The 26,171-nt window shown below is 38.6% G+C and overlaps 1 long non-coding RNA gene and 1 pseudogene across 1 annotated transcript; both read left to right on the top strand.

Annotated features, from left to right (window-relative positions):
- The window catches only part of LOC113360550, a 48,606-nt pseudogene that overhangs the window by 8,769 nt on the left and 13,666 nt on the right, over positions 1–26,171 (top strand).
- On the top strand, positions 17,087–20,252 carry LOC113362048. Its single transcript, XR_003365516.1, has 3 exons — positions 17,087–17,870; positions 19,403–19,746; positions 19,839–20,252. It is a non-coding gene; the product is annotated as an uncharacterized LOC113362048 (long non-coding RNA).

Raw genomic sequence — 26,171 nt, 5'->3', positions numbered from 1 at the left:
ATCTTGAAAATTGCTTTGATGTTAATAGTGTGTGAAAACGGCAATTGTCATCCTCTAATAATGTTTAAATGAATGAAATAAAGATCTTAGAATCATGTAACCATCTTTGGATATAAGCATATAGTGTGTTCGCACATTTGTGTATAAGTCAAAAACCGGGAACCAAATGTATACATTCTTGTGTGTGTACTAAATGGTTGATGGAGACTGGCTAAGTATGTGTATCCGTACGCATATTGGCGGAAGTTCATGTCCGTGAATTTCTGCTGAGTTTGGAAATCAAAACCAACTCAAACCAGTTACCGAAGTATGCGTATCCGTACGCATACTGACGGAAAGTTCACGTCCGTGAATTTCTGCTGAGTTTGAAAAATAAAACAAACTCAAATCCGGTTACTTAAGTACGCATACCCCTGCGCATACTTAAGCAGTTCCTGTTCACCTTGATTTATCAAAATACGGAACAAAAACTCTTGGGTATTTATGTGGGAGACCGATTTATTCAATCCTATAGACTTTTATATGTGAGATAGATTTGTTCATTAAGTCTTCGACTTTAGGTCGTAGCAACTCTTGGTTGTGGGTGAGATCAACTAAGGGAATCAAGTGCGTAGTATCCTGCTGGGATCATAGACATAAGGAGCGCAAATGTACCTTGAATCAGTGTGAGATTGATTAGGGTCCAACTACAGTCCAGTCCGAAGTTAATTGGTAGTAGGCTAGTGTTTGTAACGGCTTAATACAGTGTGGTGTTCAATCTGGACCAGGTCCCGAGATTTTTCTGCATTTGCGGTTTCCTCGTTAACAAAATTCTGGTGTTTGTGTTATTTCTTTTCCGCATTATATTTTGTTATATAATTGAAACATCACAGGTTGTGCGTTAAGATCAATCATTTAAAATATCCAACCTTTGGTTGTTGATTTACATTGAACATTGGTCTTTGGCACCGTTCAAGTAACTCCTCTCATATTCAATCGGGCTCGCAGGTTTCTATTTGCTAATTACGGGTTGAATTAAGAGTTAGAGATATTAAACTCTTTGATATACTTTACTCTAGATTGAATCTATCTGTCTAGTTGATTCTCTAAAAAGTATATTGGAGTAAATCCTCTCAGATTGCCAAATGAATTATTGGGTGTGGTTGTTAGCACCCCGCATTTTCAATTTGTACCACAGCAGGCAAACACATTAAAGACCTCACAAGTATGTGTTTGTAGCGATCTTATGATGGATAATATTGTCTCTCAAAACGCTTCACCAGAAATGGATAAACTCAACGTCGAGAGTGTTCTAGAAACCATCGACAAGGTTGAGAATCCTGATTTAAAAAATCTCATCAATTTCTTGTGTCTCGAAAACTTCGATGGATAAGGGAAATTGATGGTTCTCATCACGAAGTTTATATAAAAAAAACTAAACCTCGAGATCGCTCAGAAGAGGTTGTTGACCTCCAGAAAAAGTTAAATAAACAAATCCAGATCAATTTTGATCTTGCTGCAGAAATTGCAAAGCTTAAGGATTTGAAGTATGTAAAGTCTTTTTCCAAGGTTTTAAATGACGCCTCTAATCCTTCTTTGAAGAATTACCGTGAGTCGGGTGATAAGCAAGGTCTAGGCTTTGTGAAATATGACAGTGCTCAGAATTCTTCGAGCAAGGTTTATGATGTTGGTACATGTTTGTTTTGTGGTTCGCATAATCATTTTCAACATGTGTGTTTTTCCTTCAAGAAAAGACTAAAGGTTGTTAGTGATCTTCATAAGAAAGTTATTCAACTTTTGTCGTCCCTTAAAAGACATTCAATACTAACAAGAAAGCCTAAAGTGGTTAGTAGTGCTAGTATGGGAGCTTTTGCTCTGAAGTCAATATCACCTTTTCAATGGTTCCTTGATAGTGGGTGTAGCAGGCACATGACTGGAGATCTCTCATGGTTTATCAACTCAAGCGATTTTGATGGTGGACCAGTAACTTTTGGAGATGGAAGATGCTGCTACATAAGCAAGAAGGGCACGATCAAGTTGCCTGGCGTTCCTGGAATTCATGATGTCGTATACGTTAAAGGTATGACTGCTAATCTTAATTATATTAGTCAATGTTGTGATAAAGGCCATAAGGTTGTCTTCAATGATAAAGGATTTTGACATTGTCGACAAATCTGGAAAAGTGATTTTTCGAGGATCACGTGGCAAAAATAATTGTTGTGTTCTAGATACCCAATTCAGTAATTGTTGCAATTTGACTAAGGTAGAATTTACTCACATTTGGCATGAGCGTTTTGGTCACATCATTATCATTTTCTAACTAAGATCATTAATAAATAACTTGCTAGAGGCGTTCCCAAAATCAATGCTAAGGTTGAAGGTGTATATGGTGCCTGTCAAAAGGGTAAACAAATCATCTCGAAATATTCTCACCAAAGATCCACTTGATTTAATTCATATGGATCTTTTCGGCCCAATTCAACAATCTACAGTGGCTGGAAACAAGTATGCTTTGGTTTTGGTAGATGATTACACCAGATTCACCTGGGTGGCATTTTTGGCTCACAAGAATGAAACTCTCAGTGAGTTCAAGATTATTGTTAATAGAATCCAGAATGAATAAGGTTGTAAACTAAAGAAAATTAAAAGCGATCGTGGCGCATAATTCAAAGACACCCAAGGTATTTGAATATTGTGACTCTCTGGGAATTATTCAACAATACTCTCCACCTATCACTCCGCAAGCAAATGGAGTTGCAGAAAGGAATAATAGAAATATTCAGGAAATGGCAAGGGTAATGCTCTATAACAAAAACTTACCGTTAAGGTTTTGGGATGAGGATGTTTTTACGGCTTGTTATTTGATCAATCGTGTTTACTTTCGGTCAAAGACCCTAAACACTCCCTATGAGTTGTGGTACGGTAAGAAACCTAACTTACACTATCTCAGAGTGTTCGGCAATAAGTGCTACATTCTAAAGGATCGTGAACAAAAAGGGAAGTTTGATTCAAAAAGCGATGAGGGTACTTTTCTTGTATATGCATCTGACAGTCGTGGTTTCCGAGTCTTTAATCTCAGAACCCAAGTCATTTTGGAATCAGCTAATGTTATCATTGATAAAAAAGTAATTTTCGTCATGATGACTCTCCTGCTGAATTTCCTCCAACCGAGACAATTGAGAAAATCAGAGGAACATCAGAATCAGAAGAAGTTATTCCAACGGTTGCTGATCCCAATATCTCTAGTGATGAGGAGAAAATCTCTAGTCAGGCTATTCCTTTTGAACAAGAATGTGTCACTCCACAACATCTTTGGGTTCAAAGGAATCATGATACTAACAATATAAATGGAGGTAGGGATTCTACTACTAAGACGAGAATCTATCGCAAGTGGAACCTAGGAATATCGATGAAGCTCTTAGTGATTCATTTTGGGTAAATGCAATGCATGAAGAGTTAAATCAATTCCAAAGACAAGATGTATGAAAACTCGTACCTTGTCCCCCCCCCCCCCTCAATATAAATATTCTTGGTAGCAAATGGATATTTAAGAACAAGTATGATGAGTTTGGCACTATTGTCAGAAACAAAGCTAGACTTGTCGCTCAGGGATATTCGCAGATTGAAGGAATCGACTTTGAAGAAACCTTTGCTCCTGTGGCACGCCTTGAGTCTATTCGATTATTATTAGCTCATGCTTGTTTTCATAAGGTTAAGTTGTTTCAAATGGACATTAAATCCGCTTTCCTAAATGGAAACTTAAAGGAAGAAGTCTATGTCGCTCAACCTAAGGGTTTAAAAACCCTGATTTTCCCGATCATGTCCTTAAACTCAACAAGGCATCGTACGGGTTAAAACAAGCACTTCGTGCCTGGTTTGAAAACTAACTACTTCCTTCTTAGGAAAGGTTGTTTAAGAGGTGAAGCTGATAAAACATTTTTTACCAAATGGAGTGGAAAAGATATTGTAATTTCTCAAGTCTATGTAGATGATATCATCTATGGATCAACATCGGAGAAACTTGCAAAAGATTTTCAAGTCTCTCTTGGCAAGGAGTTTGAGATGAGCAATGTTGGTGAACTAAAATTCTTTTTGGATTTACAAATTCAACAACATAAGGATGTAATTTACTTATCTCAAGAAAAATATGCAAAAAATCTTGTTTCAAGATTTGGTCTTGATTAGTCAACTCCAAAACTTACTCATATGCCTACCACGGGTAAACTACATAGAGATGAGAAAGGTGTAAATGTGGATCAAGAACTTTATCGAATATATCATTGGAAGTCTTTTGTATCTCACTGCCACAAGACCTGACATTGCTTTTAGTGTTGGTTGTTGTGCTAGGTTTCAGTCAAATCTAAAGGATTCTCATCTTGCCGCCACAAAGAGGATCATACGTTACATTAATCACACTGTCGGGTATGATCTTTCCTACACTTTTGATACTAACATTGACCTTACTGCCTATTCAGATGCTGATTGGGAAGGATGTGTGGAAAGACAAAAAAAGTATACCAGGGGGATTCTACTATGTAGGGATGAATCTTGTAGCTTGGCATAGCAAGAAACAAAATTCACAATCTCTCTCAACATGTGAAGCAGAATATATTGTTGTCGGTTCATGTTGTACTCAACTTCTATGGATGAAACAAATGCTTGCTGATTATGGAATTGACTCCGGAATAATGAAAATCTTTTGTGATAACTCAAGTGCGATTCACATCACTGAGAATCATGTTGTGCACTCAAGGACTAAGCACATAGACATAAGGTACTATTTTATTCGAGACCTTTATGAAAATGATATCATTACTATGTAATTTGCGTCTTCTGAACAACAATTGGCCGATATTCTCACCAAACCATTAGACACTGCTACATTTCAACACCTACGGCAGTCAATTGGTGTTGTTCTAGTTCATTAGTTCTTCATAACTCTTTCCCCTGCTTTTATCTCAATCTTTAGGGCAATTGAGTTTGAAATTCCAAGGGTGGTGTTGCTTCATGTGTTGTATTTGTTTTTAGTAGATGTGTTTTTGTCAGAGTATCCTAGTGCTTAGTTAGCAATTCGCTGAACAATTCGCGAATTATTCGAACTGATACGGGGCGCAAATTATTCCCGAACGTTCCAACTCCCGCACCTAGTACGCTTGTTATATGGGATATCCGGTTTATATGCGAATTATTCGGAGTCGCGAATAATTCGGTCACCCAATATGGATCGTGATTTGATTCCTAGTTACGTCCCTGACTCAGCGTTTTGTCCCATTGTTTAATTTTTTTTCACAAAAATGTTATTAGAAGGGTTTGAACACGGGACCTGCCGCTCCTCAACCAACTGACGAACCACTTTACCAAGCAATTTTTGTTGTCTTATGATGTGGGTATCTTATATATACACATATTTATCTATAAAACTTGAAATATATACTAAATTTATAATATATGTGATCCGAATTTTTCGTGCCAAACTCGTATACATAAAACGAATTATACACGTACGTATGTCGTTCCGAATTATCACCGAATCACGAACCATTGACTGGATTATTTACCGAATTTAAATTTTATAAATCCGAATAATACTCGTACGTATGACGTTCCGTACGTTTGTCGAATACCGGATTGCTAACTAGGTCATAGTGTTCTTTAGAAATCCTTCTTTTCTTGTAAAAGCAAGGTCGCCTTTGTTGTTCCTTCGGGAATGACATATTATGGGGGAGAGTTGTTTTTGAACTTGTGCTTAATTGCCAAATCTTTGTGGGGAGTGCGGCTGTGGAATATAATAGGGGTTATCTTGTATCTTTATAAACTCCTTGATGAAAGCATTTAGCTTCGGCTTTATGATTGCATCTAAATAAGTTGGTATGGTATTCTCTTTTGGTCAGGAAGTATCTCTATGAAAATTTCATGAGGATCCCACTAATTTTCGTACCTTTGTCAATTTATATTGACAAAAAGGGGGAGAACTAATGTGTAGTTTCATACTACAAATACATATGGGTTACGGATCATTATGTAAGGGGGGTAGTTTTTCATGTTGAGATGAAGTATTGACTAAGGAGGAGTGATACATATCACCATAGTATTGTTGTCAAAGTTGTGATACAATTGAACTTTGATGTTGTGTAATAATACTATGACACTATATAACAATGATTGAGAGCATCTGTTTTCTCATTGTTATCGCTACGGATCTTCAACAACTATGATGCTGAGTTGAGCACGTTTAGAATCATGGACATGGAGTACTTGGAAGTGACGAAGTTTTTGAGTCGTGTTGAAGATGCCAAGGAGATCAAGCAATTTGATGAGAAGCTACAATTTTTAATTATTTTGTAATCCATATGTATTAATAGTTTTGAGATTAAAATTGACAAAGGGGGAGATTTTTAGAGCACTGCTCGGTCGAACTCGCATGCGTTGCTATCTCAAGCATGTTTGCCAATGTTAGTGGTCAAAACTATAAGTCTTGATTTCTAGCCTATCTATAGATGTCTCGGACTAGGACATAGATTGTGTAGTTGAGCTTAGTTTTCACGACGTTCATCATTTGAAGACGAAGAACTACTAAGGGGAGCTTGTGGAACTTCATCGATAAAATGTACGTGGATACTTGAACTCATCTATCACTCGGAAAGTCTATTTCTATTCCATCTCCTATATTGAGACACAAGTCGTATTACGATATAGTTTTCTATATACACATTTGAGATTTCGAGCTGAGTTTATCTCGCTTACATATTTCTCGAAATATGTGTTGGCAAGCTTTCGTTTCGATCAAGTTCATCTTATATCATGAGAAAATTGCTGAGTAACATCTTATATGGTTTGTGTGATACAATCATTTGGTGTAGACTTGGAATGTTTCGATAATGATTATTTCAATATCTTGAAAATTGCTTTGATGCTAATAGTGTGTGAAAACGGCTATTGTCATCCTCTAAGAATGTTTGAATGATTGAAATAAATAGCTTAGAATCATGTAACCATCTTTGGATATAAGCATATAGTGTATTCGCACATTTGTGTATAAGTCCAAAACCGGGAACCAAAGGTATACATACTTGTGCGTGTACTAAATGGTTGATGGAGACTGGCTAAGTATGTGTACCCGTACGCATATTGGCGGAAGTTCACGTCCGTGAATTTCTGCTGAGTTTGGAAATCAAAACCAACTCAAACCAGTTACCAAAGTATTGGTATCCGTACGCATACTGGCGGAAATTGTCCTCAGTGTCTCTATTGCTAGTGCTTGATTTTGTACTTATTATGGTGTTTTTATGTTTGTGTAGGTGTTTTTGGATAAATACACTTGTGTGGAAAAAGTTGCTCAAAAAGTGCTATTTGGACCCCTGGAGGACATTTTCTATACGGACCCCAGATTTGGCTAAGGGACACCCAAGGTTATGCGTAGCCCAAATTCATCCTCAGCACCCAAATTTGTCCTCAGCACCCATCTACTATTCGCACCCCAGAAAAGGATAGGGACACTTCATCTTCAACATTTCAAAAATAAAAAATGGCGGGAAAAATATTCACTTCACTGGCAGAATTTCGATCGGATTTTGGAGGAGTTTTTGTGCGATTCAATCGCTGAAACTTCATGGGTAGATGTGATTTGTTAGAACAAAGCTGTTATGGGTGTTTGTTTCGATCAAATTTGGCTAGATAACCCAAGATATGAATCAGAGCACCACGGGTTGGTTTTCCATTCCGAGTCCTGATTGAGTGACCAAGAGATTTTCGCGTGGCTGCTGCATGTTGGAACACTTCTGGACAATGACTGGATGCGTTGAGAGTAATTTGGCGTAGGGAAACAGCGTGAGAAGCTAAATCAGGGAAGAAAATATTCCCAGAATATTTTTCATCAAGGCCGAGTTAAGAGAGAATTATCTTGAGTTATAGCGAGATTTCTTGGTGCTACCGGATATATAAAGGGTTCTGGTGTTGCAGAATAAAGGAACGGAGAGTTTGGGGTCGAGAGGAGAGCTCAGGAGGCGTGAATCAAGAGTTTTCAGAACTCTGTTTCTGCTGCTGCACCAAGAACACGAAGAACAAAAGACCACCAGAGGCAGTCGTTTATGCTACAGTGACAACGACAGCCACACGAGGGTCGCAGAGATACAACAACAACAGTTCTTTTTTATCGTTCTTTGTAACAGTGTTTTGCAACAATTATAAACGTTGCAAACACCCGATTTTCATTATTTTCTCTCCATTTCATCTTTGTAAACAAATTTTGAGCATGAATCAATATTTTGAGCAAGTTTACACAATGATGAGCTAAACCCATCCTCTGGGGTGACGGAGGAAGCTATTTCGCCAATGAAATGTGGTAATCTCTATTTTATTTAATTCATGAAATTATTATATGATTATTTGCCTTGATAAATAAATAGATAAAATGGTTTTTGTTAAACAATTGTTATTCAATTGATGGAGCATGCTAGCCTAGGGTTTTGATGTCCCATACTTTCGATTTACAATTGTTATTTCTAAAAAATCAACTTTTGCAATATTAAGAATCAACTTGAATGAAGGATTTGCATAATTATAATTAGAAAATATAAATCACTTTGATATTGGTAATTAGTGGAATCCATAGCCCCAGTCTTCTCCATATTTTTCATATCACATTTATTTAAGTTTCCTATATTTTTTATTTAAAATTAAGTCTAAAATCTGCTTTCACAAGTCTTGAACGCATCTTATCACTACAAAAACTTTGAAAACATATCAAAAAACTCTTTAACTAGTTTCATTTGAGTCATTTGAACTAGTTATGGTTAAGATGAATAAGGTTGATATGAGAGTAATCATATGGCTAACCTCGGTTAAATATTTGTGAACCAACATGGTGTACACATTTAGGTACGGTTACATAAACCTAAATGAGGGTACATTTCATTTTTGTGTAACAAGCTAAGTTCGATCTAATGGTTGAAAGATATTAGCTTGGTTGAATTAGGTTTTTCATCTGACGGTGAATATTGAATGCTTTGTTACCAAGGTAACTTGGATTGCAAACCCTGATTTTAAAATTATATAAAGGAGAACTCTAACAACTGGGAAACCTAATCCCCACACCCCTTGTGTCTTACTAGTTGCATAACTAGAGTCGATTCTCCTTTAACCTTAGGTTTCTATCAAGACTATGTAGGTTAACGACTTCAAAGACTTTATTGGAATTGTTAATCCAAACCCAACTATTTCTCTTGTAGTTGCGTGTTCTGATCTTGCCCGATTCTATCGTATTGAGTACAATTGAAATAATTGTCTCGAGATTAATTTCTCCGATAGGCAAGATAAAAAGTAATCACAAACATCTTCGTCTCATCGTTTGTGATTTCACAATATCTAGTTTTGCCATCATACGATTTAGATTATTGTGAGGTGATTGATAATACTAGGCTGTTTTTCGGGAATATAAGTCCGGTTTATCAATTAATTCATGTTCACCTTGATTCAAAATACAGAACAAAAACTCTAGGGTATTTCTGTGGGAGACAGGTTTATTCAATCCTATAGACTTTTCTGTGTGAGACAGATTTCTTCATTAAGTCTTCGACTTTGGGTCGTAACAACTCTTGGTTGTGGGTGAGATCAACTAAGGGAATCAACTGCGTATTATCCTGCTGGGATCAGAGACGTAAGGAGCGCAACTGTACCTTGAATCAGTGTGAGATTGATTAGGGTTCAACTACAGTCCAGTCCGAAGTTAATTGGTAGTAGGCTAGTGTCTGTAGCGGATTAATACAGTGAGGTCCCGGGGTTTTTATGCATTTGCGGTTTCCTAGTTAACAAAATTCTGATGTATGTGTTATTTCTATTCCGCATTATATTTTTTTATATAATTGAAATATCACAGGTTGTGCGTTAAGATCAATCAATTATAATATCCAACCTTTTGGTTGTTGATACATTGATTGACACTTGAACATTGGTCTTTGGTACCGTTCAAGTAACTCCTCTTATATTCAATCAGGCTCGCAGATTTCTATTTGCTGATTGCGGATTGAATTACGAGTTAGATGTATTAAACTCTTTGATATACTTTACTCTAGATTGAGTCTGACTGTCTAGTTGATTCTCTTGAAAGTATATTGGAGTAAGTCCTCTTGGATTTCCAAACGAATTGTTGGGTGTAGTTGTTAGACCCCCGCATTTTCAACATTGACAAACAAGCTTGAGATAGGAACGCTCGCGAGTTCGATCGAGCAGTGCTCTAACATACTTCCTAGTTTCATTCAACCAGAACCTTTTAGATTTATCTGAATAGATCTGTTTAAATAACTTGATCTGAATAAATCTATTTAAATATATAAGATATCGTCTGTTCTTTCATGCTATCTGTTAATCATCCTGCTTTTTACCAGAAAAATAACATTTAGTTGTTTTTTTAAAGCTTGGATCGGAGAATGTTTTATCGAATTGGTGTTTGTGTTCTCTATTTTTTTTTTATCTGTTGCTTCCCGTGAAGCCAAAAACTGTGAATTCTGAAGTTTTTGTGATCCACAGGAAGAAAGAGACTCTATATTGGCAAAGATTGAAGTTTCACAAGCAAATATAAAATCTTTGAAGCGAACCAATGTTCTCAATGATTCCTCTCCAATATCACATAAGGGAGAATTTGGAACCATAAATAATTTTCGACTTGGCCGTCTTCCGAAGGTCCCGATATGTTGTTCTGCAACTAAGTAACTTGCTTGCATTTAAAGCTTTAAACATGACAAATGCTTTCCTCGGGACTCAGGAACTAAGGGTCTCTTCCCAGTTTTGGTGATTTAATAGTTCTCTCATGACTTTTGATATGTTTCTTTACTTCAATATTTAGGTTGAGTGGGATGAGCTAAATGTTTCCTATGGACATACATTTCTTCTCATTCACACAATGGCCCAATACTTCAGGCCAAAGTTTCCGTATCCTTTAACCGATTCTAAATTTTTCTATACAAGTTCTCATGATTAGAATTTCAGATTGATGTTATCTTATGAGTCTGAACTTGGAAGGATCCCTCCTGAAAACATTTCTCACCATAAACCACTTCCTAGGTAATTTTTTACTTACTAATATGAGTAAGTGTGATGGGGAAAAACGGTTTGCTGGTTTTTTAGGGAAGTGGAGAGTCGAGCGTACGATCGAGATTCCTCAACCGAGCAAACTGCTGAACCTCACACAGATGCACTGCAAAGGGAGTGCTTAGATTCGAGAGATCAATCTATAGGACTACGTCCTAAACCAAGTCAATGGCCGTTCCAGAGTCAATTTGGTCGCAAAGAGGGAGATGGGTTGATCTATAAGAGGGAAGCTGAGAATTGTGCGGGATGAAGGATTGTGGATGTGTTGAAGGTTTCTGAAATAATGGTAAACTGCTGAAGTTGAGTTCTGTGAATAAGTTTTAATCGAGTTGTTGACGAACGGTGATTGATGATAATGATCCTGATCGGTTGTCCTCGATTTGGACTTATTTATATCGCAAGAATGATGAACATACTGATCCCTGTAAGTGTGACGGTTTCTTGAGTGAAAGAGTGGGAAAGTGGAAGATCGTGGTGAAACCAGTTCCATGTCGTGCGGATACTTGGTTAACCTTCCACCCACTACTTTGCTAACTCCTTCAACCATTGCACGACTTACTCACATTCTCATCGCGGATGAATCCACGTGACGTAGGCCGCCAGACCAAAACCCTAATTGATATCCCCTATTTGTGACGTGATTGATATCTCACGAAACATGGAGTCTGCATGACAGACGTGTATTTAATTAGTCACGTTGACTGATTTAGACAATCAGTCTAGGTTTTGTTGAATTGAGCATGAATGACGAATTTCTTAGTGGAATAGTCGAGTAACTGAGCAACTATCGCTCAACGAATTATTGGATATCGATGGTTGGATCAATATTCGAGCAATTGAGCAAGTATTGCGAATTATTGAATATTGATAGTTGGGAAATTGAGCAAGTATTGCTCAATTCGACGAATTACTGAATATTGATAATTGAATCAATATTCGAGCAACTGAGCAAGTATTACTCAATTGGACGAATTACTGAATATCGATAGTTGGATCAATATTCGAGCAACTGAGAAAGTATTGCTCAATTCGACGAATTACTGATAAATTACTGAATATCTATAGTGGATCAATATTCGAGCAACTGAGAAAGTATTGCTCAATTCGACGAATTATTTATTTATTGGTGACGTGACCCAATAAAATATTAATTAAAATACTGGTAGGTTACCGAATATTATATAATTAATCCGCGTGTTGTTTTCTGGATCAACATAAATTTATTCAGTGTGTGAACATGCTCAGAATGATGATTTGTTGAGCGTTTGTTCAAACCCTAGTTTTTGATCAATTGTTCGTTAATTGGTGGATCGCTGAAAATAGGTCAAATGAGAGAGGACCGACCACATGGGATTATGGACGTCCATGTGGTTCTCGAGCGCTTGATTGAGCGTGCACCATAGTTGGTGAAAAATGATGATTAAATGTTGGTTTCATCATTTACTGAAATAGTGCTCGTCTGAGCATTAGGTAATAAAACCTAATTTATGGAGGAGTGAGGGACCGGCCAAGAAAGCATGGAACCGTCCCTTGAGGATGTGGGACCAGATGATGGTCGACTGAGCAAATCTCAAGTTGGTTGGGAAGAGTTTGGACCCAATATAAGCAATTGCGCAAATTAAGTCAAAATTGTGAAAACGTGTGGGACCGGCTCGTTCCAAGCCTTAGAGCCGCCCTTGGTCGGTCAAGGGAGCATGCTCGTGTCACCATAATGCCCATGTCTCAATCATGAGAGTTTCGGCATTTTTTGATGTGCGTTTGAGCAATATCTTGAATTTTCAGAAGAGTTCGATCTTTGACTGAAATTCTCGATTTTGCTCGAATGAGCAAGTATGCCCGTTTGATCGATATTCCGTGAATATTAAAATAATAATATTTTAATATATTTTCGTGAGTAGCCTAGTCGGTCATGTGACCATGTTGACTTTGGACTTTTTCGTGGTTTGCGCAATATTTGAGAAAATATGGGAAACCATGATTTTGCTGAAACGGGGAAGTTTCATGAGATGAGAGAAATAACAATTTATGAAAGATTGGGGATTGCTAGGTGTGGGACCGACCACGGCTAGGGCATGGCTGACCGGCTAAGTTGCCCGGTCCTGCGACACCTTTTCCTATTTTATATTATTATTTTTCATGAAACCACAAAAATATGGAGAAACCATGAGTTTTGCTCAAACAAGGAAAGTTGTTAGAATGAAGGAGTCTTCATGAGTTTATAAAAATAACAAAATAAGGAAAAATAATGGAGGAAGCATGAGACCGGACACAACGGTGGGCCCGGCCCATGGGCGCTTCTCCAGTATTTTAATGTTATAATTTTTCTCTCTTGTTTCGTGTGGGATTCCTCGTTTGTCCATATTTTTGGATGCTCGTTCACATAATTTGGTGCTCGTTCGTGCATCATTGTTGAATACACTTGCACCATTAGATGGGACTTACTCAGTGATAGTTCAGATGCCCGATTGTTGAGTATTTATTACTAATTTATGAAATTCAGTGGAGAATGCTTCATGAAATTGAGCAATAAAAGTGAGTATTTTATTCTTATCAATCCATAGGATCAGCTATGGATTCGACCATGAATTCAGAATAATAACAAAATAGGTATTACCATTCTATGGGATCGTGGATTCAACCATAGAATCGAAGTAATGAAAGTAGTTGTTACTATCCCCATGAGATCAGCCGTGGATTCAATCATGAAATAGGAGTAATGAGATTATCTACTACCATTTCATGAGATCAGTCGTGGATTCGATCATGAAATCGGAGTAATGAGATAAAATATATTATCTTCTAGGAATTCAGTGGTGAATGTCACGGTAGAATTAATATATTGCAGAAGGGATATTAGCCAGTTAAAGCGTCATACCCGTTTTGAGGTGCATATTCAGGAAACAACAAGTGTTGCCGAAGTCCTGAAGACGTTATTGCTCTCAATCTTACGGAGAACCGCCTGGGTCTATACACCGTCTCTCTATATAGTCAGGGAACAGTGAGTGTCACCGACGTCCTTAAGGCGTTATTGCTCTCAATCATACGGAGAACCGCCCAATCGTTCTTCTATGTAGAGGGGGGTCTCTCTCATGTAGTCAGGGAACAATGAGTATCACCGACGTCCTAAAAGCATTAATGCTCTCAATCTTACGGAGGACCGCCCAATTATGTTATTCTACATAGATGGCACAATGAAATGTCAGGGATCGAACGCTCAGCTAGTGGAGGCCTTTCGACATACATGTTCATCATGGCTTCGTAAAATATGAATCGTTGCATGCCTGAAAGCCGTGTCAAAAACATGCATCATGATTTCACAGTTTTGACCTTTGTTGAAAATCCACCATCAACATTAAGTCCCCTGCTTAGTGAGGGACCATCATGTTCCGCAGTATGCATTAAATGGTGATTTTCAGTCGATGAGATCGGTGGTTGAACTCAGTCTACAAAGGTATTTTCAGAATCCTCGATTTGCTCCAATAGTGTCATGTGATAGACACATTTTTGTGTCTAAGTTGTCCTCAATTTTCTGTATTGTTGGTACTCGGGTTTGTGTTTATTTTGGTGTTTCGTGTGTTTGTAGGTATTTTTGGAAAATAAACATTTTTGGAAAAATCGGCTCGAAAATTTATGCGGGACACCCCTGAAGGACAACTTCTAAACGGACCCCAGTTTTGGATAAGGGGCACCTCAATTATTAAGGGGCACCTCAATTGAGCATCTGCTATTCGCACCCCCAGTCTGGTTAAGGGGACTTCATCCTCTTCATTTGAATTTTCAGTTTGGCGGGTAACTGTTCACAGGCTATTATCAGAATTAGCGTTCGTGATTTAGAGTTGTTTTAGAGAGATTCAATGGCTGAGATTCTTTGGGATGAATTGTTTGTGCGTAACAGGCGTGGTATGATTGTCTGTTTTGACTGAATTTGGCTAGATAATCCAAGGGATCAAACCAGAGTAGTTCGTGCACGGGAGAAAAATGTTGTCACCTGCGTAACTGCTGAATCGAGTTTTGGAAGATTTTATGGGGATTCTTTCATGGTTTTGGACTTGTATGGGCCTGTTAAGACGAAACAAGACTGGTGACCCGGTTAGTTTGAAGAAAGAATGAAGTTTCTTCGGTGTTTCAGTCAAACAGGGAAGAAATATATTCTCGGCTTTATCTCTAGGAAGTGTTTGAGGATTGCGCGTGTCTGAAGTATTGGGATCTTTCTGTTCTTGTTCTGAGCGAAATTAGAGTATGCTTGGATTAACATCTATTCTTTTAAAATCTACATGTCTAGGAAATACTATTAGAATCAATTTGAATGTTGAGTTGCGAAATTATTGTTTTATTAAATCACTAATATCGTCCAATGGTGGAATCCTAGCCCCAGTCTCTCCACAATATTCACATCACCTTTTTATTTGAGTTTATTATTATCATTTATAAAATTTAAGTCTAAAAAAATCTGCTTTCACAAGTCTTGAACGAACCATCTTACTACAACATCATTGGAAATAACCATCATCATGTACAAGCAAATGCTCAGGTAAGGACCCTGAATGATGAAGTGTCATCCTGTGAAATGAGGCACTACTGATTTGGACGGTCGGGCATCCTGTTTTGGTCGGTTTAATGTTTGCGGGCCCGAGCTTAAAAAGAAATCCTTGTTTTAAGAACAGGTGTTCATTCGTTCGTTAGTTAATAAACAAACAAAATATAGTGATAAATTTTTTGTCTATGCGCTTTCACGAAAGCCAAAATTTTATTTTAAGTATGTGAGATTTCACAAAAGGGAGTAAACTCTCGTTTCAAAGGTGGATGCTCGTACGAGAGAGAAGTTTTTTTTTTTTAATAGACGTGCGTCCGTTAGTAATAAAAAAATTGTCTATGAGCTTTCATGAAATTTTTTTTTTCGATATGTGAGCTTTCATAAATTTTTGAAAATACACTTCTCGTTTCAAAGACGGATGCTCACGAGAGGGAGCAAGAAAAAAATTATATATATATATACACATATATTTTCAAGTTACGTGAGTTTTACGTTGAAAAATATATTTTTTGTAAAATCAATGTTTTGATTTCGAACAATTGTTGAAAGCAGACAATTATTCACGGTGAAAAATGTCTGTATGTAAGTTTTCATAATTGTAGAATGGACGTTTGTCCAATTTTTGAAAAGCCAGTGAATGTTCACACAGTGAAAATTTATATGAAATCAAATTTTGATTTTCAACAATTGCTAGAGGTAAAATTTTTTGATAAAATATTGTTTGTATGGGTTTTGTGATCTGATAGTATATGCACAAAACAAATGAGTTTTCACTCGGTGGGAGTCGCTCACACGGTGAAAATTATGTGAATTGTTCACATGATGGAAGTTTCGTGAAAAGTCAGTGTTGACTCTTGAATGATAAGTTTTTTGCTCACTTTTGCAGGTTTGAAAGAGTAAGCAAGTTTTTCGGAGTTTTACGTTGTTATCACTAAGTTCGTGAAACTGTAAATAGGTAAGAGTTGAGAATTACCATTTTTGTAGACGCTATTGTGAGTACCTTTATTCCATTATTCATTGTTTTGTTGAATCCTGCACTTTGTATGAACGATGTGCTGAAGTAGCCATTTTGCAATAATGACTGACTCCCATGATGATACTTCCAAAGATGGTGTTTCTAGAGATGACATCTGTACGGATGCAACTTTAAGAAATGATACTCCTGGGACCTCTGAGTGATAGTGAGAGATCCTTCATACTGATTTGTACTCCTGATTATTTCATTAGCTTTATCACAGGATGATTGTGACATTCCCGACCTTTTTCGGGCTCAATTACACTCATTGGATAAATTATGCGCCTCGAATGGTAGAACTATGATCCTCAAGTGCTCTTAACAATTTCTGGTTGCCTGAACAATTAATATTAATGCATAAGTAGTTAAGCCTGCCTTAATTCAAATTTCTGGATGCCTTGATAAACCATTACACTTGTCAAGTAGAGGGCCTGCATTTAGAGCACGTGTGCACGGTAGTGGTGTATTAACACTCCGTCTCCTCATCTACCTGAAGGGGAATTTTTCTCTATCAACTTTAGGGGAATCAGATCTTCTTCTTCTTCAGTTTTCACCTTCCCCTCTCTCTGAAAAAGATTGAAATTTCATAATTGGAATCATAAGAGCGAACTTAGTAGCAAAACAAGTAATTTGTCTGTTGATGTTGTTGGAAAGTTAGGGTTAATAATTTCAGAAGTAGAGTTCTCCGTATTGAAGTTTAGGGATTTTTCCAAATCTCTTTATAATGTGAAATTTTCTATACTTTGAAACATGGGTAGTTAGTAATTTATCTCCATGGTATGAAATACGTTATGTGAGTGGGAAGCTAAGAGATGTAGTAGCAAATATGTAGAAATGGAGTTGGTACGCGCTTGTATCATCTTTGACCGTAATTAGAGCTTACAAAGAAAAATGAAAAATCCTTCGATGGATGAGGTGCATGTAAACTGTTTGGTTTCTCGTATCTGTATATATTGCAATAGAATACTGATTTGAGGCTTTAATATGTGTTTTCTTCTCTACTCCATTAAAACTTACCAAGAGTGAGAGATGCATTGATGTTTAGTTCAAAGAAGGAGGACAACAAAATTTGATTATGTGTTAAAGCTAACAATGGAATCGCATTGGTTTTGCTTGGGGTTCTTGGGAAATTGTAAAGATGGAAGCTGTCCTATGGTGTTGATCATGTGGCTGTAGATAATCATGCTCATCTTGGCTTTGTCCAGCTGTGATGATCGTTTGGTTCCCATGACGAATGGTTCCGTTGTTGCATTTTCGGTATGTACTGTTGTTTTTCTAAACACTATTTAATTTATATCTGGATTGGAGTGGGAGCTGCTTGCTGCTACAATTCCATTATTAAAAGATTGACCCTCTGTTGGCATAATTTTGGTAGTCGGTTTTAAATTGTAGTTCTTGCAATTTGTTAGTGTACCACTCCTAAATGGATCCCATAAGGATATAGACTGTTAACCTTAACTTCCCATTTTATAGTCTTGACTTGGGAAATTTTCTTTGCTTTGAAGACCCCCGCAGGTTCAAGCTATGTCTAATCCATCAAATTAGTGTTTACAGCGTATATTGTGTTTGTGTGACTTAAAGAAATTAACCAAACAATTGAATGCTAAGTTTGATTGTATAGAATGAGGCAATTTACATCTACTACTCAGAAACAGTAGGGAACCTCTTATTATTATTATTTTAGATTTTGTGGTCAAATGAAGTAGTGGTAGTGAAGTTCTATGCCAATAGAGTTGACATATATAAGTTGCAAGTGAACAGGAGATTCTTACTTTAAATTAGAAATTAATTGCTCGCAGTAATGATTGTAGTTGAGATACCAAATGATAGTGGATAATCTATATCTTTCATTTTTTTTTGATTTTGAGAGAATTTATTTGGTTTATCACGTTCTAAGGAATGTGAAATTAGACCTCTTAATTATAAAAAATATGACTTAGTTAAAGGTTGAACATCAAGTTATGTGTTGTGTTAAAAATATGGTTGGGGTTTGTGTCATTTCTGTGGAAACCTCTATTTTGACTGCACCGTGACTGCCCTTTCGGGTGCTGTTCACAGCAACCTTGTTTAGACCATTTTGCACGGCAAAATGAGTGAGATTTGCCGCACCCAGCGTGGTGCATATTTTCTTTTCTTGCGATAATTTTCCTGCTAGACCAACAGAAGGTCCTTGAGATGAGATATTGCAGTAGAGGAGTCATTTGTGTGTCATGAACTTAGTTGCCATAATCTTGGTTGATTATTGCATGAACCTGCCTTGTATAAGTTAATGTGAGTATATGCTAGGATAATTTTAAGGTACACTTTGAGTGGTGGGTTCAACAATGGGAGAATGAAGTTGTATTTACAATTTTACTATTTTTATTGGCAACTGGCCGTCTGTTATTTTTGGGCAATTGGCACGTGTTAATGTTGGCAACTGACCGTCTGTTATTTTTGGAAAATTGGTCCGTGTTAATTTTGGCAATTGGTCGTCTGTTAATTTTTGGGCAATTGGTCCGTGTTAATTTTGGCAACTGGCCGTTTGTTAATTTTTGGGAAACTGGCCGTCTGTGAATTTTGGCAATTTGTCGTCTGTTAATTTTTAGCAACCGGGCGTCCTTTGTTGGTAACTGGCCGACTCTTATTTTTGACAATTGGTCATCTGTCATTTTGGCAACTGGCGGATTCTTATTTTACTTTTATTTTTGGAAATTGGAACCCTTGTGGAATTCTATGAGTATTATGGTATGGGACATATGCTTTTAGAATTCTAACATTGTGACTAATGAGATTTCTATCTTGTGCAGGATTACAAATGAACACAATTTTTACTTGAGTGGCGTATCAGAGAGTTGGAGCTTGCCAAGCGGGTCGTAACCCGACCCCTTGGGAGCGAAAATTCTCTGGTCCGTCACAAGGATCGTATAGTGAGATCCCGGATCAATGTAGACTCCAAGGAAATGGAAGAAAGACCCAGAAGTAAGGACTACAGGATGTTAACGCTCCTTGTGTCATAAATTTTCCCATGCAAATTAGGATCACAAGACCAAGGATTGTTATTTCTTTTCAGAATTTTGCTCCATCGATTGACGATATTCAACTTGTTCCCGGGCAAACAATTCAGGAATCCAGCACTGATGAAGAAGTCGATGTAAGTATCTCTTTCGTGCAGGTGATCGTGGCATCTCCTTGAATGAAATAATAATAATTGTTGTTGATGAATCCCGGAAAAAATTATTGTAGATACGCAGCATGTCATGTTAATGAAGCGCACTCTTCTTTGGAACATGGGAATATGGAGAATTTCCAAAATCCCGAACCAAATGGAGATAACAGCATTGCCAATGGAGATTCCGGCATTGTCGAGCCCTCAAATGATTTAGAGACTCCCCGGATAAGTACATCTCTTGTAATTTCTTCATGTAAGTATGAAATTTCTGATTTATGAATGAATGAATGAGAATCCATGTGAGTATACGAGTAATTTTGCTGAAATACGTCACCAGAAAATTTCAGACTTCAACATTTTAGTAAAAACACTGTATAATCCTCGTCCGGATTCGGATTTTTGCGGTCTGCATATGTATCTTCAAGCCCAGGAAATTTCCAAGCTTTTGTGAAGAAATTTTTTGAGTTTTGAGCATGTCTAGGGCCTGAAAAAGGCGAAACAGTAAACTTCCAGGAGACTTTCAGAACTTTTTTAGATTGTATGTTGTCCAATGTTTTGGCCACATCTCCTTTGCTCGTTCATCCGATTATTATGAAATTTTGATATGTTGTAGAGAACATCCATACGAAGAGAATGTCATATGACCCATTCCTAGATTATTCAACAATTGCTCCCAGTTCGTCATCTTATACAGGGCAGCGTAAAATTATCTCAGACGGGCTTGTTGTAAAACACTCCTGTTGTGTCTTTAAACCATTCACTTGTGTCGATTGATACATGAGCATGGTGCTTGCAGTGCCATCTTGTTTATATCAGTCATAGAAACATCACTTTTGAAAACCTGGTCACGGGATCATCACCGAGGTTGCTCTCAAGAGGGGGTGATGTAGTGACCATGATTGCACGTCCCGGTGGCAGCATTCCTTTTATGACGAATGATCAGCGCACGAGAGTCTGGTGTCACGAGTCTTGGATTGTGAAACTCATTGCCATGATCAGTGGACCGTCAGTCCCCAGTGTTTTGTTAAATCTCTATTTTCGTTTTTCCTTCTTCTGGCAAGACCTAGATAGAGGATCTAGGTAAAAAAACTGATGTAAAAACCTAGGTGGTCGAAGTTGTAGGTACCTTGATGAAGGATTTAGCGGAATGACCTGGTGGACACAGATCGACTGTGGAAGTTATGAATCCCGTCTAAGAATTGCTACTTGCATGTTGTATGCTTTGAAAACTGTAAGAACTTCCTACGACGTCGGAATTCGATGCTTGACCCAACTTTTGAAGCTAAGAGACTGAATTATCACATGAGAAAAGAATTACTCAATTTGGAGTTGTAGAGGTCAGCCAACGAAGTGTGCACATTTGTAATTTGTAATCCCGTACAAATTTTTCAGATTTCGTAGACCTGACGGTAAAGGCCATATCTTTCAGGTTGTATGTCTGATTGATGCGCCCTTTTGATATGTTATAGCAGAGACATAGACAAACATCTTTTGTTGAGGAAGCATTGTCCAATTCCTCACCTATTAGTACGTTTTTCTAAACCCATGGCCTGAAATGTATCTCTTTTGTAGAGGTGATGAGAACATTTTGTAGAATACTTTGGCTTGTGCCCGTCCATCGTGCAAGCTTTTTGGAAGACGCTCATGTTAACATGTTTTCGGGTCTACACATATTGATATGAATTATTAGGGCTTGAAGAAGTACGATCCATCGAGTAACACTTCAGAGAACGGATAGTTGATGAAGCCCTGTCATGAGGATGGTGCTCCTGAGATCGTTGTTGATGCTGAGACCATGGATGGGGTTTTCTCCAGAAATTCTTGTTGATACAAATACTATGGATAGAGTTTCTACAGATACCGAGAAGGCTAGAACCATGATTATCGACATAGTGTTGCTCCTCCATCCAGTGAGCCGCGAAGTGGCTTTGTCAGGGAATTGATGTTGTTGGGGCAGATAGAAGCAGCGGACTTCATTCAATAAGATCAAGTCCCCAGTGTGTCGAATGAGTTTGTGCCATCGATAAATGATGTTTCATCTGCTCCATAAGTATTATCATGGGATAGTGAAGACTTATCGACTATAACACTTTGATCGTGTCGGTATTGAATCAGTGTGTCACCATTGAGATATTTGTGCTGAAGCTAGATGCGCTATTATAGAAGGTGTACTCTTTGATTGGGAGTACAATTTGAAGGCTTATTAGAGGCTTGAGCGTTGAAGCGTCATATCCCTTAAGCATCAAATGTCTTAGCTTTGATCGTCTCGGCCCTGAGTATCTTCTGTTGATTCAGCATTCTTTTCGTTGCGGCAGTAGGATTCAACACTTGTGCAGACATCAGAGTTTTCTGATTTTGTAGCACACATGGACACTCCTGCAAGGCTATGGAGAAACACCCAAAGTATTCTTTGCCATGCTTGGACATCATCTTAGTAATGAATGTCTCGGTGCTCGATTTGGAGAAATATCAGATTCAACCACTTGGTAAAATACTAATGCGGTGAAGTTACCATTCATAACGTCTTGCAGAGTTGCTAGCAGGATTGAGTCCCCACGCCAGGATAGCATGTGAGGAATAAATGACATAGACATGGGAGGAATGAGACTTGCCTGAGTGCGGAACCTCTTGATGAATGTCTATGCATCTTTTGCAGGTTCTTGCTTCAATCTAGTTAAAGTTCGAAATTCCTCCAAGTGCTCTGACGATGGAATGTCCGTAAAATCTTCTGGATCAGAAATTTCTTCATTGTAGAGATGTGCAACCAAAGGCACTCTGTCAGCATGGATCCACGCTCGTCTGAAGAACATGTCATATTATGGATCATCCTGATTAGGTGGAACTTGGTTTCTGTCCAGGTGGAACTTATGTCCACTTTGAGAGTGATGTAGCCATAAATATTTTCGAGCGATCCTTCAAGGTCTCTGATTGAGATGGAATCACGACTGGCTTCTTATCGAGTGATGCCTGCGGCTCCGAGGGTTTTCAGTGGAATGATGTTGATGGCGGTGTCAGCATCGATCAACATTCTTCCGGATTCATTTCCTCTGAGATGGACTGTGGTAACCAGTCCCTAGTTGTGCATCTCCTTGTGGATGAAGGTTCAAGGAGTATTTTCGGATGGACAGACTTCTGAAACAATGTAATTTGGTGATGTGAATATGTCTTTCCTCCGTGCCTTAGACAGGTAGAGAAATTCACAGATATGCTCGATTAATGATTGAACTGCTTCTTTGACTGGTTGTTCAGAGAATGTAAAGGTTCTGACTGGAAGAGGATTCTCGTGTACTCCTTTAGTCCCCAGTTGAAGCTATTATGGATCAACCTTGTCTTTGAAAATATTGCAGTCCCTTGTTGGATGATTGGTGAACTTATGAAGGCAGCAATACCTGGGATTATTCATTTCTTCTTCAGTTTGTTGTCTCCTGATGAACAACAATTTGATTGCACCATCTTGAACTCAGACTTCCAGTAATTCGATCACTCCTTCATGAGAAGAGAGAAGTTGAGTCTGTCTGATCATTCCCCCGTTCGTTGATGTCGGGTTGAGGTTTGTGCATTTCAGGATTGATTATCCTTTCTTTGCACTTCTGAAGGATCCCGAGAGATTGGAGAAGTATGCTTCTGCTGTGGTGCTTCGGCTTTCCTTTTGCTTCCTTCAGCAAAAACGTTCATGGAAGGTTGGAGGTTGTATTGTCTATTGAAGAGACGCTGAGTATCACAAGGTTCTCAGTCTAGGTCTTTCTCTTTCCAGTAAAGCATGTGCAGTAGTCGCTGATCATCTGGATGCTTCATGAAGCTCTAAGAAAGTCTGGAACCGGAGATTTTCCAGCAAGACTCTGTAGATTGGGATCAGTCCATTGTGTCCATGGTCTCCTAGTGCCTCTATGAATCGACAGACGTGTTCTCGAGCGTTCCCTGTTCTGTTGTACAATGTGGACGTCGGGAAAGTGTAGCCCTTCGGGAGAGGAATTCTTTATGTAGCAGCAGGATATGGAGGTTGATGACGATGAACAAATGATGCTTTGTCTTTTCCTTGATCCTCCATGAAACATTTCATGTCCACACGAGTGATGAAGCCTGCAGGTTTCTTTGTTGGTGGGTTATCTGCAGCCTTGTGTACTTCATCATCATCTACTACATGGATCAGAGTGACTTCAGTATCAACATCCGAAGATGTTTCTTTGGATTTTCCTTTCTCTCGAGTTTTCTCTGACATCTTGTTAGTGAGAGTTTGAGATAATTGCACAGCTCTTTCTGCGTTTCATCCATGTCAATCTATTTTTTGGCGAGAGTCTTTTGCACCTTCATAAGATCAGCTATGCTAGGTGAATTTTCTCTGATTTCCACGGGAGACCGACCAAATAGAGGATGATTGACGATGTTGGTTTTAGGAGGAGTGGTATCATCAGTGCCGGTGTTGGAAGCGGGAATAGTTTTTGGAGTACCACCATTGTTGCTACTGCTAGCATTGTTTGTGTTAGGATTTGTAACTGAACCTGACCTAAGATCAACCATTTTGTGAAAATGTGGGATTGCAACCGAGAGATTAATCTCCCACTGTGGTCGCCAATCTGTGGATGGGGAAAAACGGTTTGCTGGTTTTTTAGGTGAGTGGAGAGTCGAGCGTACGATCGATATTCCTCAACCGTGCAAGCTGCTGAACCTCACATAGATGCACTGCAGAGGAAGTGCTTAGATTCGAGAGATCAATCTGTAGGACTCCGACCTATACCAAGTCAATGGCCGTTCCAGAGTCAATTCGGTCGCAAAGAGGGAGATGGGTTGATCTGTAGGAGGGAAGCTAAGAATTGTGCGGGATCAAGGATTGTGGATGTGTTGAAGGTTTCTGCAATAATGGTGAACTGCTAAAGTTGAGTTATATGAATAAGTTTTAATCGAGTTGTTGACGAATGATGATTGATGATAATGATCCTGATCGGTTGCCCTCGATTTGGACTTATTTATATTGCAAGAATGATAAACATCATGATCCCTGTAAGTGTGACGGTTTCTTGAGTAAAAGAGTGGGAAAGTGGAAGATCGTGGTGAAACCAGTTCCATGTCGTGCGAAGACTTGGTTAACCGTCCACCCACTACTTTGATAACTCCTTCAACCATTGCACGACTTACTCACATTCTCATCGTGGATGAATCCACGTGCCGTAGGCCGCCAGACCAAAAACCTAATTGATATCCCTCATTTGTGACGTGATTGATATCTCACGAATCGTGGAGTCTGCATGACAGACGTGTATTTTATTAGTCATGTTGACTGATTTAGACAATGAGTCTAGGTTTTGTTGAATTGAGCATGAATGATGAATTGCTCAGTGGAACACATTCGAGTAACTGAGCAAGTATCGCTCGACGAATTATTGGATATCGACGGTCGGATCAATATTCGAGCAATTGAGCAAGTATTGCGAATTACTGAATATTGATAGTTGGGCAATTGAGCAAGTATTGCTCAATTCGACGAATTAATGAATATTGATAGTTGGATCAATATTCGAGCAACTGAGCAAGTATTACTCAATTCGACGAATTACTGATAAATTACTGAATATTGATAGTTGGAGCAATATTCGAGCAATTGAGTAAGTATTGCTCAATTCGACGAATTACTGATAAATTACTGAATATCGATAGTGGATAAATATTCGAGCAACTGAGAAAGTATTTCTCAATTCGACGAATTATTTATTTATTGGTAACGTGATCCAATAAAATATTAATTAAAATACTCGTAGGTTACCGAATATTATTGTTGATGGTGATTTTTAGCTTAGGGTTAAAATTGTAAAACCGCAAATCTGACATGATGTCAGTATGACCATCAGCGCATTTATTAGACCAATCAGCATGCATACGTAAGAATTACCAGGGTACCTTTTTTTCATGTGTCATGTTCCACGGCAGAACCCTTAACATTGACCGACATCATCTATGCCAAATCCTAATTCTCATGCTACCGTGCCAATGGAAAACCACGCCAGCCACGTCTCAGCGCCAAGGCATGCCAACCATGTCAGCCGCATCACCGTGCCAATGACAAACCTTGCCAGCCACGTCTCCGCGCCAAGGCATTCCAACCATGCCAGCCGCACCACCTTGCCAGCCACGTCTCCGCGCTAAGGCATGCCAACCATGCCAGCCGCACCACCGTGCCAATGGCAAACCTTTCCATCCATGTCTCCGCGCCAAGGCATGCCAACCATGCCAGCCGCACTACCGTGCCAATGGCAATCCATGCCAGCCACGTCTCCGCGCCAAGGCATGCCATCCGCACCAATGTGCCAATGGCATGCCGCGCCTAAGCCATGCCATGTCGCCCTTCCATCTTAGATGCAAATCTCAGCCGTCCAAAGTCACCAACTGACGCATGGTAACCTTTGGCCCAACGC

Source organism: Papaver somniferum, chromosome 3, assembly GCF_003573695.1.
Source record: "Papaver somniferum cultivar HN1 chromosome 3, ASM357369v1, whole genome shotgun sequence".
NCBI classification, from domain to species: Eukaryota; Viridiplantae; Streptophyta; class Magnoliopsida; order Ranunculales; family Papaveraceae; genus Papaver; species Papaver somniferum.
This window is presented reverse-complemented; position numbering and strand designations above follow the sequence as displayed.